Below are 17,329 nucleotides of genomic sequence, written 5' to 3' on the forward strand. Positions count from 1 at the left end.
TCTGGGTTTAAAGCAAGGTGTGGGCAGGGCTGAATTTTTCCTTGGGGGGGTCTCCAGAAAATGTTTCCTAGCTTTTCTAGCTGCTAGAGCCACCAAATTCCTTGGCTCATGACCCCATTCCCCCGTCCTCAAAGCCAACAATGTCGGACCATGCACCTGTCACACTGCCATCTCTCTGGCTCTCTCTTCTGTCTCCTTGTGGCGCGTATGCGGACCCTTGTAGTACACAGGGCCCACCCGCGCAGTCCAGGCTAGTCTCCCCATCTTCGAGTCAGCTGATCAGCAACCTTAATTCCCTCTTGCTGTAACATATGCTAACATATCCAGAGTCTCAGGGATCAGGGCCAGGACACCTCTGGGAGCCACTATTTTGCCTGTCCAACCACTGCTCACATTCCCATCCACTTCCTCACTTTCCCATACCACATGCCACCAGTTATTCTTCTTTTCTCTTTGTATTATCAACTCCTTTCTACTTGTCTCTTCCTTAAGAGTCGAGAACACCCCTATTTTATTCATACAGTCCACTTGTTGTGCATAAGTGAATAAATTACAAATTGCTTAAACAAAGACTTCTTTCCATTTTGGACTTCCCTCATTGAACTCCCTGGGTGTTATCCTACCTCTCTCTGCTTTTACTTGGTTCACTTTCCTCACTTCTGACCCTCAATGCACAACCTGCCTTTCACTCATGAAAATGCTCCTCCCACCATGGTGAACAATGGACTTTGTCATTAAATCCAGTGGCCACATGACAGCATATAATGCAATGATGATCAGTTTCTCCATCTGAAACTCTTGATTCCCTTGGTTTTTGTGGCCCCACATTCGGGGCTTTCTTCCTGCCCCTCTGCTAGGCGTCCGCAGTCTCCTTTATGGCCTCCTTGCCCCATACCCAGCCCGTATGTCTTGCTGTTCTTTGGGGTCCTGTCATGCACCCTGTTTTAATTCTGCACACTCTCTCCAGCCAATCCCACAGCTTGATTACATCTATAGGTAAATTGCTCCCAAACCCTTATCTTCAGTCAGGCCTATCTCTTTGTTTCAGATCCACAAATGTTTCTATTGATTGAATTTCTCCGTTTGATGGGCTGTGAGTACCTCGGTTTTAACACACTAAAAACTGAATTTATCATTCACCACCACCCTTCAACCTCCTTTAACCTTCTGTTCTCTGCCTCAGTAAATGCCGCACCAAACCCTGTTTGAACAAGCCGAAACCCTGGGCGTCCTCCTCTCCACCCTCATCGATCACCGTCATGTCCTGTCAGTTCTCTCTCCTAAGTGTATCGTGACTCAGCCACACACTTCCCAAGTTCAAACCGCCACTTCTTCTCGGATTACTGGTCTTCCTGCTTCCAGTTTTAACACCTTCTTCCTGCTCTCCACACTTGAACTCCACTGGAGCCAGAGCTGAAAGACAAATCTCGTTATGTCAATTCCCTGCAGAGAGCAGTCCCATGGCTCCCCACTGCCCTTAGATAGGATGGAGACCCTTGCCCGGTCTTTCGTTCCAAACGTGCTACACTTCTTTCACTTCCTTCAACTCGTCGTGTTGCTTCTCATTCTCCAACCATCTCACAGGCTGTTACCTGGCCAAGCAAATGCTCCCCATCCTCCTTGCCTTCCTGTTTAACTCCTCCTATTTAATTCTGAACAGGAAGGTATCTCATTTTCTGAGATTGGTGGGGAAAAGGAAGGCATGGGAACAAATTATCTTGTAGCTTAGAAGTAAGAAGGCGGAATTCTTACCTGGTAGTTTTCTCAATGAAGTGGTAAGGGCGTCTGCTTAGAACAGGGATAGGTACAAGTAGGAAGAGCATGCAGAGGCGGGTAAAAGTTTGATATAGTTTTTATGGGAAATGGGAGAGAGGGTGACCAAGGACAAGGCAAGAAATATTCAAATGGAGCTCCATTAATACATGTTTGTAGCTTCCAGTCTGAATACTTGAGTACATCTTTCCAACAATGGTAATTCAAGCCTCCCCTCCTAAAACCCATTCACCTGACGTTAAATCAATTTACCCGATTGTTGAAAAATTCAGACCTCTTTTAAATGTCTTTACAACTGATTTGATATGTGCATGTATTGTGAAATACCACAGTAAGTTCATTTTCATCTTTTCAGATAGTTACTATTTTTTTCTGGGATGAAAAACCTTAAGATTTATTTTTGTAACTTTCATATACACGATATAGTATTATTAACTACAGTCACCATGCTGTATATTATATCTCCAGGAATTAAGTCTTATGATTGGAAGCTTGTATCTTTTGACCACCTCCACCCATTTTCTTGACTTCTCCCCCAATCCTCGGTGATAGGATGTCTCTTTTCTACCAGCAAAGTGACACTGAGTGGGCTCCTGGACCGGTGCTTGTTGTCAGAGAGACCAAACCATAATCAGAGGCTTGAACTTTTCAGCCACACCTCCACTTCTCCAGAGAAGGGGGAGGGACTGGAAATGAAGTTAACGATTGATTGTGCATGTGTGAGGAGGCCTCCAAAAATCCCAGTCATGTGGGAATCAGAGGGCTTCTGGGTTGCGGAACACAACATAGACTTTCTGGGAGAATGGCCGCCTGAAACGGCACCGAATCTTCAGGCCCCTCCCCACCTTCCTCTGTGCGTTTCTCCCATCAGAATGTTCATCTGTATCCTTTATCATATTCTTTATAAGAAACTGATAAATAGTAAACTATTTTCCTGAATTCTATTGAGCATGACATTAGCTATGGGCTTTATTATGCTGAGGTACTGTGCCTCTGTACACCGCTTGTTGAGAGTCTTTGTTACATTTTTTCAAATTCTTTTGCTGCATTGCAGAGATAATCATACAGTTTTAACAGTCATGTTGTTTATGTGCTATATCACACTGATTGGTTTGCAGATGTATCTTGGGTTGCCTTAGGGGTCTCACAGACACAAGCTCCACTGGATTACAGAGCTAGATGTTTTGGGGGTCCATTGCTCAGGTGGATGTCTTAAAAGTTGATGTACAATATATGTGGTCCAAACTCTTACCTCCTCAGGGGAAAGCTGGGAGTTGTGAGCTTTCTCCCAATTGTGTGTTGCCGTGCCTTGGTGGCTGAGGCTTATGACTAGATTGTACCTCAGCCTCTCCTCCCCACCTTAGCGTGGGTTTTCCCTCATTGGCCCAGTATGTGGGAGTCAGTCAGCTGGTTTCTGGATTTATTCAGAGGGAGGTGTTGCATATGCTGCTGTAGATTCTGTGTGTTCCTAGGCGGAGGTGCATTTAGGAGCCTTACATGTCACTGTCTTGAACTGGAACTCCCAGTCTCAGGAATTTTAAGTAAGTTTTCAAACATTCCCATGTATGTTCTTTTATAGGGCAATTATTAAACCTTTAAAGGGCATTTCTATATTCAAAAGGACATTTGTAACTTCTGTAAGTATTTATCAAATTTATAATCTTGTGTAAATTACGAAACTATTCAATAGCTTTATAGTTGACTTTTTTCCATTTTTCTTTTGAACACTTTAAACACTGGTTACTTTGGAAGTATTTGCTGTATTGAATTATAATCAGTTATTAATGTGCTTGCACCACTTGGCCTTATTCTTAAAGTAAATGCAGCAATGACACTGCAGCTTTTGGACACTGGAATCTACACTCTGGAAATGTATTCATATTCCTTTCCTGCTGGGTCCCAATGAGGCCCAGGGCAGAGAAACTAGGATCACAGTTCCTGTTGTGCCTGCTTTCACTGCCTAGGGATCTCTCTGTGGCAGAGACCGAAGGGCACACTTGTCACTTAAGGCCTTTATAACACGCTAACAAATAACCATAGGGTGTGTCTCTAAGAGATATGAGAGAGAGCCTGGCTGGCACTATCATGCACAAACCGATGGGCATCCTAAGTGCATGGTCTCAAAAGAAGAGTTAAATGTGGTTAGCTTTGCTTTGATCTCCTATTACCCTTATGGACATAGAATAAAAAAAGAAAACTCTTGTGGAAACCTTGAAGCTTTTCCAACTGGATTCATCACTTGAAAGAATCACAAAATTTTACCCTGGAAATATCTTTAGAGATCATCCAGTTCAACATTGCCCCCTCCCTAGTTTTACTTCATACTTCATTTACCTATTTTTTGGCATGAATAAATGCCTCTATTTTTAAATGTCTCTACATATAAACATTTGTGCATGAATATCCAGTGTGAAAGCTACACAGGATGTGCTTATTATAGGTTATTTTATTTCCTTTGCATCTCTCCTCCTTAGAGCTCTAATGCAATGACCTTTCATGAGTAAATATTAGAAAAAGCACATTAAGTACTTGATTCTGAGATGCCTAAATGCTAAGGAAGCAGAGAATGGTGTGGGATGGAGAGAAGGGGAAACCCGAGAAGGCCGACGTGAGAATCCAAGGGTCAAAGGACAGGCCCTCCCAGGCCCTCTCGTGGTCCGAGTAGTCCATCAGAGCGGGTCACCGAGTGGGGAAGTGGGAAGGAGTCCCAGGGCTCTGTTTGGAAAACATCATAGTCAATTTCCTTTCCGTGTCTAATTGCTCTCATTGGAAGGAAGAGATTTGAACATGTCCGTCCACTTTGCTTGCCGTGCCTATGCATGCCAAGCAGCAGAGAAAGTGTCCCAGAAGAGACAGGGCTGGATATGAAGAGCTGTGAGCGGCAAGGCATTGGGCACTGGGGGCTGAGGGGGGTTTCAGGTTCACATTTCAGTTCTGATTCTAGCTTTGTGTGTTACCTGGAGCATTGCCCAACCTTTTCCAACCTCAGCTTCCTCAGGTGGTTAACTGAGATGAGGCTGGGGACCTCTGTAAGAACCCCTCTGACTCTAGCACCCTATGATGACAGGTGTTGAGCATCTCCTAACCAGAGCCTTGCCTAACAGAGACTGCTCGATATGGGATTCAGTGAAACTTGAGTCCAGTGGGCCCCTGTCTGAGTGAGGCAGAAGGACCTCATTAGAACCCAGTATCTCCTCTAAAGCTATCACCTAAAACAAGGTCCGCAGGAGCTTAGTTTTGGAAGCAGCATCTCCCACAAAGCTTAGCAGCATGCCTATAAACTGCAAACCTGAAATATAGTTTCATCCACTTGGTAAGTGCAGATGCGAGGCTCTAGGATTGGAACTGGCGGTAAGAGATGAAACGTGTGGCCCTCACCCTCAGGAGAGCAGAGATAACTTTTGTTCTGTGAGTGGTAGAGAGGAGATGTGCACAGAAGGTCGAGGAGGCCAGAGAGAGTGGTGAACTCTCTGCAAGCAGAGAGGGAAGTTCCAAGGGGAGGCTGCCCAGCCTTTGAGTAGGATGTGGAACCATGAGCATTTGTGCGACAGTAACGGGCAAAGAGCATTTTCAGGCAAAAGAAACAGTTTGGATAAAGGTGCAGAGTGAAGGGCAGTGCTGTTTAAAGAAATGCTGAAAAATGAATTGAAGCTAGAATGTAGGGCACAGGATTACAGTGGCCAGGAAATAAAGGAGTGAATTAGGTTGAGGCCAAATTGTAAATGACCTTATGTGCCTGTCAAAGGAACTGTGAATTACTCCTGTGGGCAACAGCTGGGAGTTGAGAGGTTTCTAGGAGAAAAATGTACTGGCAGCAGCATGGAGGTTGAGGAAAGGCTGGTTGGTGGGAAACCAGAGAGGGCGTTCCTGCACAGCAGGTAGCTAGCTCATCCCAGCTCACACTACCTGTCATTTGCAGGATGGAATCTGAATTATATTTGCACATCCATTCTGGCCTGATCAGCAGTAGATAATTGAGGTTGAGAAAGACTTTCCAGGAGTCATAATGGGAATAAGGCAAGTCTCTAGACCAACAGTGACAATCTTATTACAGAAAAAAGACCATGCATAGTATTTCTTATGACTCAATTTATGACAAAAACCTTATACAATTTATTACAGAAATTCGTAGTATGCTACTTTCCCTGTTATAACCCACACCCATAGGGAGGGCTTCCAGAAAGGATGCATTTTATTTCTTCTTCTTGTGTGATTGTTATGGCTAGGATATCATTACTATGAGAATAAGAGTTGTGAAAGCAAACATCGCTGTCATGCACCCAGTCTTAAGGGAAATGCTTACAGTTTTTGCCCATTGAGTATAATGTAGGTTGTGGATTTCTCAGATATGGCCTTTAATATGTTGTGGTATGATCCTTCTATTCCCACATTGCTGAGAGGTTTATAATAAATGGGTGCTGGATTTTATCATGTGCTTTTTCTGCATATGGAAACTAATCATGTGATTCTTATCCTTCATTTTTTTATTAGGTATATTACATTTATTGACTTGTGGATATATTACCCACCTTGCATCCCTGGAGTAAATCCCACTTGAACATGGTATATGATCTTTTTAATGTATGGCTGGATCCAGTTTGTTAATATTTTCTTGAGGATTCTACTATCTATGTTCATCAAGGATATTGACCTATAATTTTCTTCATCTATAGCATATCTGATTTTGGAAATAGGATACTGCTGGCTTTGTAAAATGAGTTTGGGATTCTTCCTTCCTCTTGAAGTTTTAGGAATAGTTTGAGAAGGATAGATATTAGTTCTTCTTTGAATATTTGGTAAAGTTTACCTATGCAACCATCTGGTCAAGGATATTTGTTTGTTGGAAGATTTTTTTTAATTACCACTTCAGTTTTATTAGTTGTAATCAGTCTATTCAGAGCTTCTGATTCTTTCCGACTCAGTTTTGGAAGACTGTATGTTTCCGGGAATTGATCTATTTCTTCCAGATTGTCCCATTTGTTGGTACATAGTTGTTTGTAATATTTTCTTAAAATCCTTTTTATTTCTTTGGTGTCACTTGTTGCTTCCCCTTCTTCATTTCTGATTTCATTTATTTGAGTCCTCTCTCTTCTTTCTTGACGAATTTGGTTAAAGGTTTTCCAGTCTGGTTTATATTTCAAAAAGCCAGCTCTTGGTTTCATTGATCTTTTGTAATTTTTTAGACTCCTTTGTTATTTCTTTTATGATCTTTATTATTTCCTCCCTTCTACCCACGTTGGACTTTGTTGTTCTTTTTCTGGTTTCTTTAAACATAAAGTTAAATTCTTTATTTGAATGTTTCTTGTTTCTTCAGGTAGGCCTGTATTGCTGTAATTTCCCTCTTAGGACTGCTTTCACTGCATCCTGTAGATTTTGGGTGGTTGTGTTCTCATTTTCATTTGTTTCAAGGTATCTTTTTATTTCCCTTTTGATCTTTTTGTTATCCCATTCATTGTTTAGTAATGTTATTTAGCCTCCATCTCTTTGTGTGTTTTTCAGTTTTTTTCTTGTGATTGATTTCTAGTTTCATAGCATATGATCAGTGAAGCACTTGATATAATTTCAGTCCTTCTTATATTTATTGGGACTTGTTTCGTGTCCTAACTTGTGGTCTATTCTAGAAAACGTTCCATGTGCACTTGACAAGAACATATATTCTGCTGCTTTGTGGTGAAATTCTCTGAAGATATCAATTAAATCCATTTCATCTAGTCTGTCATTTAAGGCTGCTATATCCTTATTGATTTTCTGTTTGGAACATTTATCCATTGATGTCAATGGGGTGTTAAAATACCTGACTATGACTGTATTTCTGTGGATCTCTCCTAACATCAAGATGTGCTTTACATATCTAGGTGCTCCTATGTTGGGTGCAAAAATGTTTACAAGGGTTATAGCCTCTTGTTGGATTGTTTATCATGATGTAGTGTCCTTCTTTGTCTCTTACTATAGCCTTTGTCTTAAAGTCTATTTTGTCAGAAATATTTGTACCCCACCTTTTTTTCCTTTCCATATGTATGAAATATCTTTTTCCATCCCTTTACTTGTAGTCCGTATGTATCTTTCACTCTGAGGTGGGTTTCTTGTAAATAGTATATATGGGTCTTGTGTTTTTATGTATTCAGCTACCCTATGTCATCTGACTGGAACAGTTAAGCCATTTACATTAAAAGTGATTATTGATAGGTGCATATTTATTGCCATTTTATTTTATTTTTTTATTAAATTTATTTTTTTAATTGATTATGCTGTTACAGTTGTTCTATTCCCCCCTTCATTCCCCTCCACCCTGCCCCCCCATCCCCACCATTACTCCCCTTTAGTTTATGTCCATGTGTCTCAAGTCCTTTAGGTTCTATATTTCTCATGCTATTCTTGCCCCCCCCATCTATTTTCTATCTACTGTCTATGCTACTTATTTTCTGTACCTTCTCCCCCCTTCTCCTCCTCCCACTCCCCTGTTGCTAACCCTCCTTGAGATCTTCATTTCTATGTTTCCACTCCTGATCTAGCTGTTCTTTTAGTTTGCTTTCGTTTTAGGTGTGGTTGTTAATAACTGTGAGCTTGTTGTTCTTTCACTGTTCATGTTTCTTTAACTTCTTTTTCTTAGATAAGTCCCTTTAACATTTCATATAATAAGGGCTTGGTGATGATGAACTCCTTGAATTTGATCTTATCTGAGAAGCACCTTATCTGTCCTTCCATTCTAAATGAAAGTTTTGCTGGATAGAGCAATCTTGGTTGTAGGTCTTTAGATTTCATGACTTGGAATATTTCTTTCCAGCCCCTTCTTGCCTGTAAGGTCTCTTTTGAGAAATATGCTGACAGTTTGATGGGGACTCCTTTGTAGGTGATTGTCCCCTTAGCTCTTGCTGCTTCTAGGATTCTCTCCTTCATTTTAATTTTGGCTAATGTAATTATGATATGCCTTGGTGTGTTTCTTCTTGAGTTCAACTTTTTTGGTACTCTCTGAGCTTCTTGGATTTCTTGGAAGTCTATTTCCTTTGCCAGATTGGGGGAAATTTTCTTTTATTATTTGTTCAAATAATTTTTCCACTGGTGGCTGTGCCTTTCCCCCTTCTGGTACCCCTATAATTCGGATATTGGAGCGTTTAAAGATGTCCTGGAGGTTCCTAAGACTCTCCTCATTTCTTTGAATTCTTGCTCTTTGACTCTTTTCTGTTTGGCCATTATTCGCTTCTGGTCCACTCCATTGATTTGAGTCCCAGTTTCCTTATCATCTCTATGGGTTTCCTGTGGAATTCCATTAATTTCCCTTAGTTTAGCCTTCATATGTTTCTCTAATTTGTGGCTATAGTCAACCAGATCTGTTAGGATCCTGATGACCAGTGTTTTAAACTGTGCGTCTGAGAGTTTTGCTATTTCTTCGTCGCTTAGATTTATCTCTGGGGCTTTGAGGTCTTCCTGCGACATTTTTGGTCTGTTCTGGCCCTTTAAATGTGAGAAGCAGCGCCTTGGACTCCCAGGTCGCTGGGTTGTGACGCTGTATGTGGGGGTGTGGTCAGAGCAGGGAAATGGCGGCGCCCTTTACCCGCCCCGGCTGGTCCAACCGCCCACTCCCTCGCACGTCCGCTCGCCCACAGACAGGCAATCGCAGTCAACACGCAGCACCGCCTCCCCACCGTCTCCTCAGCAGTCGCTCACCTGGCGACCGGAGCCCCCCCCGAACTCCTCACTAGACGCCGGTTTCGCCCCTTCCAGTCGGCTGAGAATTTGTTGTAACGGACTTCCGAAAAGTTCAATTTTCCGTGTTCTGGTTGTGTTCTCTGGTGCTAATATTTAGTTGTCCCTAAACTTGGTTGTGTGAGAAGGCACGGCACATCCACCTATACCTCCATCTTGGCGGAAGTCGCCATTTTATTTTTTTAACTATGTTCCTCTGTTTTTTTCTTCTTTTTTAAATAGGACCTTCAACATTTCTTGTAATACTGGTTTACTGGCAACAAACTTCTTTAGCTTTTTCTTGTCTGGGAAGCTCTTTATTTTCCCTATAAGCCCTTTATTTATCATTTGAAATGATAGCCTTGTGGTCTTGCTTATAGGTCCTTGCTTTTCACATGGTTTTTCAGACCTTGGTGAGCATGTTTATGACCATTAGTTTGGACTCTGTATCAGGCTTTGAATATTTCATGCTAGTTCCTCCTGGTCTGAAATATTTCTGCTGAGATATCAGCTGACAGTCTTATGGGAGCTCCCTTGTAGGTAACTGTCTTTCTCTTGCTGCTTTTAAGATCCTCTCTTTGTCTTTACCTTCACCATTTTAATTATGATGCGTCTAGGTATGGGCCTCTTTTTATTCATCTTGTTAGGACTCTCTGTGCTTCCTAGGCTTGTGTGTCTTTTTCCTTCACCAGGTTAGGGAATTTTTCAGTCATTATTTCTTCAAATAGGTTCCCAGTCCTTTGCTTGCTCTCTTCTCTTTCTGGTACTTCTATGATGCAGATGTTGGTATGCTTCATGTTGTCCCAAAGATCCCTTAGACTATCCTTATTTTTTTTATTATTTTTCTTTTTGCTCTGATTGGGTATGTTCCACTACCTTGTCTTCCAGATTGCTGGTTCAGTGCTCTGCTTCATCTAACCTACTCTTTACTCCTTAGAGTTTATTCTTCATTTCAGGTATTGTGTTCTTCAGTGCTGACAGGTTATTTTTTGTGGTTTCTATGTCAGTTTTCCATGTTGTTGTAGTCCTCATTAAGTTTCTTCAGCATCCTTATAACCATTATTTTGAACTCAATATTTGGTAAAATGCTTGCCTTCATTTCACTTAGCTTTTTTTCTGGAGATTTCTCCTGTTCTTTCATTTTGGACATGTTTATTTGTCTCCTCATTTTGCAGCCTATTTTATTTTTAGTAGCTTCTAATCATTGGAGCTGTACCCAGACTCATCAGTCTCCAATAATGGAAAATATTAGTTAGCATCTATGAAATTGGATGAATTTCACTGCCTTAACTACAAGTTTGTTGATCTTTTCATTCACTTAATGTAGTCTGCAGTTGAACAGCTCTATTGAAGTTTTCAGTTTAGTTATCATATTCCTTAGCTCTATGATTTCTCTTAGGTGCTTTTTTATTTTCTATTTGTCAAAATTCTCACTTTGTTCACACATGGTTTTTCAGACCTTGGTGAGCATCTTTATGACCATTAGTTTGGACTCTGTATCAGGTAAATCACTTATCACTTGTTTCTATTTCTTTAAGGTCTATTTCTGGGGTTTTATGTTGTTTTCATATTTGGATCATATTTTTATATTTATTTATTTTTCTTGACTCTCTGGGTTGATTTCCATGCATTAGATTAAACACCCACCTCTCTCAGTCTTGACAGAGTGGTATCCTATAAGAGAATAATCTTATCATTCAGTCCAGGCCCAGTTCTTGGTTGTCTCTCAAACCTTTGTGATTTTCCAAACAGTCTATTTTATTTTTAGTGGCTCCCAGTAGCTAATGCTGGGCCAAGACTCTCAGCATACCAGAGGAGGATTTCAGTCAGCATCTAAATGCAGGCTCATTGGAAACCAGACCCCCTGACAATGGCTCTAAAGTATGCAAATAGACCTTTTAGACAAAGTCCAGGAGGTGGTAATTTTTGTCTGCTTCCTCTGCGTTGAGCCCTGAGGAGCTACCAAGGTAAGAACTGTTTCTTTGTTTATTCAGGCGCTTAGGGACCTTTCAAATCAAGCCCTGCTTTCCACCAGAGCCAAATACTTAAGGTTGTCCCCCTGAGCCACAGTCACAAAAAATAGAGCCCTGGGGGTGGGGCTTGGGGTGGAGTAGTGGGGGGCAAATGCAGATAACTGCACTTGAACAACAATAAAACAATTTTTTAAAAAATCCAGAACCCCATAATCGTGTGCATAAGGTCCTTCCATGGAAATACTTATGATGTGGATCTGGCCACAGGGAATATGTCAAGATGGTACCAGCAGACTTCCCTAATCTCTGGGTAGAATAGCTGTCAGCCCCTAGATGTGTGCAAAATTTGAAGTCTGACCTACAGGCTGCAACTCTTAAGATATGCAAATAGACCTCTTTCAGGGGAAGAATGTTAGTTGAGTATTTCTGTCTGCTGCCTCTTTGTTGATGAGCCTTGGAAAGATATTTGGTTAAGAACTTATTCACTGTTCACTACAAATCTGTTGGAACTAAGAACATAAGCCCTGCTGGCCACTAGAGTGAGGCTAATCAAGGTATATGTCCTCTGGTCTGTAGCAACAAAAATCCAGGGTACCACAGATATGCAAAACCTCCATTCACAGAGACAGAAGCCATGCAAAGTGGGGCTGAGGGAAAGAAGGAAGAGCAAATCCACTGATTCTTAGGAAAGGATCAGAATAGGCTGCTAGCACTACGTTAAATTAGAAGCCTGACCCTTTGCGAATGTTGGACCACTTACAGTTGCCCCTGAAGCTGCTTACATTATCCTTATTTTTTTGGATTTTTTTCTTCTTATTATTCTGATTGGTTGCTTTTTGCTCCCTTATGTTCCAAATAATGGATTTGTTTCTTAGCTTAATCCACTCTACTGTTATTTCCCTGTAAATTATTTTTTATTTCAATTAGTGTATCCTTTGTTTCTGACTGGATCTTTTATATGCTGCTGAGGTCCTCACTAAGTTCCTTGAGCATCCTTATAACTGCTGTTTTGAACTCTGCATCTGATAGATTGCTTATCATTTTGTTTAGTTCTTTTTCTGGAGTTTTGGTCTGTTCTTTCATTTGAGTCATATTTTTTGTCTCTTCATTATGGTAGCTTCCCTGTTTGTTTCAATGTATTAGGTAGAACTGCTATGACTTCGTGTGGCCTAATATAGTCCTATAGTGTCCAGTGGGTGCAGTCTCCCCTATCACCCAAGCTGGGTACTTGAGATGAGCCTTTCATGTATGTTGAGTACAACCTCCTCTTTTAGTTGAGCCTTGATTGCTGTGGGCAGGTCAATGGCAGGGATATTCCCAGGCCAGTTAGCTGTGACAACAGGCTGTGACCGCTGACCACAAACCTGCACAGTCCAATGGCAGGGTGGTGGTGCTCCAGGGTGGTCTGTAGCTGTTCATTGGGGGCACAGGCTCTGGGGTTTCCTGGGTGGTGTAAACCAAGGTTGGCCCCCACCTGTGTTCTTCCTGGGGTCACCTGCCTGGGCTATTAAGCAATCTGAGATGGCTGCTACCTGTGCTGGGCTTGGTGATTCCCAGGCAAAGCCACACTATGAATCTAGGCTGACTTCTGTTGCTAGTGCTAGTCCTGGGGCCACTTAGCAAGAGGTACAGGGACTGGGGGCTCAATGAGGCTGGCTGTTGCTTGTTTAATTGTTTTTAGAAACTTGTAAAGCATGAGCAAAAACAGCCATTCATATGGAATGTCACTGCTAACACTTTGGATGGGCCCATAAGTTGAGGTGAACGGAGTCTGAGGGGATCTCCAGAGTGGGGCAAACAGTGTTAGCCAGGTCGATGGAGTGTCAGATATGGCACCCACCTGCTGGTTCTGTGGCTCTGTCAGTGGAGGGCTCAGAAAAGGGACAGTGGCCTCTGCCCACCTTTCTGTGTGGGAGAAAGCTGTTCCCCAGCTCCCACTTTACAGCCAGACACTTCAGTTCATCCCTGTGCGCCACTGGTCCTTTCATGCCACTACCATGGAACTGGAGCTCAGAGGGAGTGAGTCTAAGTCTGTGTGCAGGTTGTTTAGGAGGAACTGCTTGGGACTCCAGAAGTTTCTTATGTGAACTCAACCCCCACTGGTTTTTGCAGCCAGAAGTTTTGAGGACTTACCTTCTTGTCACTGGAACCCTGAGCTGGGGGACCTGGTATGGGGCTGGGACTCCTTGTTCCCAAGATATCCCTCCTGAATTTTTATCCACCACACATGGATGTGGAACCAGCCTATTCCACATCTGTACTCTCCTACCAGCCTGAATGGATGGGGTTTCTTTAAATCTGTAATTTTCAAACTTCCATTCCACTCAATTTCTGATGTTTCTGAGTGATGGTTGCTTTATAATTTAGTTGTAATTTTGATGTGGTTGTGTGAGGACACATGCCATGTTTACTTTTACCCCCATCTGACCAGAAATCAGGTACTGTATTTGTGATGTTCTTGTGGGTCCCATGGACCTAGATCCACTGGCTTTCAGAACTAGAATTCTGGGGGCCTGTCCTTCAGGCTGGTCTTAAAATTGGTGTGCGGTCCAAATCCTTTACTTCTCAGGCAGAAGCTGGGAGTTGGGGGCATCCTCCAGATTGTATGTTACTGACTGGAAATGGGGTTCATGGTGAGATTGTGTCTCAGCACTTTCTACCCATTTCAATGCGTTTGTGTTTTTTCCTCATCTATATAATATATAGGAGTCACTTGCTTAGTTTCTGAGGTTATTTCAAAATTACCTCTTCAAAATAGTTACCTCTGAAATAGTGTAGCTATGGGTTCGGTGTGTCCATGGAAAAAGGTGAATTCAGGGACCTGCTGTATTGCCATCTTGAACAAGAACTTTCAGTTCTGAGTTCTAGCCATGAACAACATCCATTCCTATTTGGATTTTCATCATCCACTCCTGACCTGGAATCTGAAAAGCTGAGCACAGATTACCGCAGATTTATGGGCTGGGGGAGACTAAATTAGAGTTCAGTCAGATTTCAGCTGAGACTCCGGAAAGCTAAACCTGAGGAGGATTAGGATTTACCTATTCTAAAGTAAAGAATAGACTAGCCCTTTCAAAGACCAAAATCATACCTTAAACCAGCGGTCCCCAACCTTTTTGGCAACAGACACAGGTTTTGTGAAAAACAGCCTTTCCATGGAGTGGTGTGGGGGTCAGAGGATGGTTTCAGGATGATTCAGGCACATTCCATTCAAGCCCACCTGCTGCTGTGCGGTCCAGTTTCCCTAACAGGCCCGGGCTGGTACCAGTCTGCAGCCAGAGGTTGGGGACCCCTGCCTTAAACCACCTCAGTCCTGGAACTGGATTAGGGTCATAGACCACTGCCTGATTGCCTCACAGAAACAAATGTAAGTCATTTTTGGAGGAAGGGAAATTAGTTCTGCCATTTGTTCTGTATTCTGACATTTAATCAAAACTTACAAGGCAAATTGGAGATGAAATCATCAAAAAGCAAGAAAAGAACAAACAACAGAATTACAGCCACAGGCAATTCAGTCTCGGAATTAAAAGGAGCTATAAAATAACTAGGAAAGTTAATTGATAATTAGATGGGAAATTTTATTAGAGAATTAGAAGTTACGCAAAGAATTGAGTGGATATTCTAGAGCTAAAATATTACAATAATAGAATTTCAAATCTCAATAGATAGGTTTAATGGCAGGTTTAAGTTTAACAACAATAAAGCACTAGAGAACTAATGTATAGGCTGGTAGAATCATCATAAACCGTGAAGTTTATAAAATTTTATCCTATTTGTAAGGTAATAATTGAGGCTGCCACAAATTTATAGATGCTGAAGAAAACATGAAAAATTCTTGGGTCAGAGACCAAGGTCTTTATCACTCAAGGCTTCACAGTCAGTTCACGTCTTATGCATGGTGGCTGCTGCACTATGGTGACAGGGTTGGGCAGTTGCGACAGAGACCACCGGTCCTCCAGCCAATGATATGACAAGGTTGGGCTAGAGGCTGAACTAGGACAGCTCTAAAGGGCCTGCTTGCAGGTAGGCTTCAAAGAAGGATCCACAATAGGTTTGGGGTGTGGTGTACTCTCCCAATTTAAGTGGCAAAAATCTGCAGTTGGCCTTTCTCCTTATCTTTGTCCTTCTAAACAATGGATGACACGTTGTTCACAGACAGGGCTCCTTTTCCCAAGGTCAGGGGGAAGTCACCCAGGGGCTATATGCGTTCCCTTTGGCCTTGGTGCTTTTACAGCCTGCTATTTGTATATGGATTAGCAGCTGTTTATAACTCTGGTGCTTATCTTATTTTGATATACAAATCAATTTACTAGGATATTACACATGGATTTAAGTGGTATGCCTAGTACCAAGAAGTTGGTCTGTCCCAAAGCTTCTTGCTTCTTAAAACTATTGACAGGGGGCATCCGCCACAATAGCACAGAGGCCTGGATGGGACTCCAAATGAGAAAAGCCCAAAGCTTCTTTCTGAATTCTGTGGGACAACTGACATCATGTGGTTACCAGAGACAGACTGCTGTGGTCCGGGAGGGGACTGATTGAGAGGATAGGAAGATGCCATGAGAGAGACAAGGAAATCAAAGTGTAGAACTCTGACCAAGGCATGAGGAGGACATGTTAACTATTCTTGAGATGCTTATGGACAACACACAGCATAGAACATTTTCTGTCATTTTGTTTGCCAGTTCTGGTTCTACTTTTTCTAGGTGATTTCATGATACCAAGGAAGCCACAGTTAGGAGAAATCCTGTTAGTAGAAACTCCTTATAATTTTGACAGTATGTAGTTTGCTTTTATTTAAAGATCTGAGGGTTACGAAGTTTTTATTCTGTAGAGCAAAATTAAAATATAATTCTCATCCTTTAATATAAGAAATATTCTATTGTAGTTTCCAAATTTTATTTTGGGCAAACCTTTTCTTTAAAACAAAATTTAATAGAACCTCCAAATAATAATAGTGAACAGTTATTTAAAGCTTGCTGTGTGTCTGACCACGTACAAAGCTTTTGATGTTATATTATTTAATCTCACAACACATGTGAGATGTAAGTAATACCATCCCAATGTTACTCATAAGAAAATTGAAGCAAGAGGGCTAGTTAACTTGACTAAGACAACAGAAGAAGTCGGTCTGTTGGGGACTGCGGTGTGGGCTGAGCGGCCGAGACGCTGCTCTGGAGGCAACTTGGTGCGAACGGCAACAGGGCAGAAGGGCGCAGGCTGGGATCACATGCCTGATACCATCCGGGACTGTGTGCCCCAGCTCAGGGGGCACAACCTTTCCACCTGTCACTTTATTTTTTAGGGAAAATGCAGATGATTATTATCATCCACTTCCAGAGGTGCCGTGGTAGCACCTGATCTGATCGTCACGAAAGCACTCCTTTTACAGACCAGGCAGCGCACAGGCATCACTGAAATAGCACAACCTGCACAGGGCACATTTTAGGACGCTTTCTACACACCGAAGCCCAGTTCGCCTCGGGCCTTCCCTTTCATAGAACCACTAGTTCTCCGTAACGCCCTGGCAGCAACTTCTCACACCACAGGGTCTGCCTCGGATAGGAAATCCACGAAGAGGAAATCCTCCAGGTTTGCAGTTTGCATCTCTCCATCTCTCCATCTCTCCTGCTGTCTACAAAAGCATCAAGGAGAGGCGGTCAAAGGGTGAATCCACTGACATTAGCTCATTTTACTAAAACCTTGTTTGACTGGTGCCCCTCCCCCGCACCTACTACAGCATGGTGCACACGGAAAGATCACTCTAGGTAAGAATCCCTCAGAATGCATGCCCCTCCATCAGGAAGGGCCCACACATGACAGTTGCTTATAGGGTTGATTATCAAATAGCAACGCCCAGAGTTTACTAAGTGTTACCATGAGTCAGGCAGTGTTCTGAG

The 17,329-nt window shown here is 42.2% G+C and overlaps 1 pseudogene; it reads left to right on the forward strand.

The window, feature by feature from the left end:
- Window positions 1-17,329, forward strand: part of LOC119044102 (coxsackievirus and adenovirus receptor homolog) — an 82,954-nt pseudogene that overhangs the window by 64,462 nt on the left and 1,163 nt on the right.

This window comes from Artibeus jamaicensis, unplaced genomic scaffold, assembly GCF_021234435.1.
Source record: "Artibeus jamaicensis isolate MK-2021 breed Jamaican fruit bat unplaced genomic scaffold, CSHL_Jam_final contig_388, whole genome shotgun sequence".
NCBI classification, from domain to species: domain Eukaryota; kingdom Metazoa; phylum Chordata; class Mammalia; order Chiroptera; family Phyllostomidae; genus Artibeus; species Artibeus jamaicensis.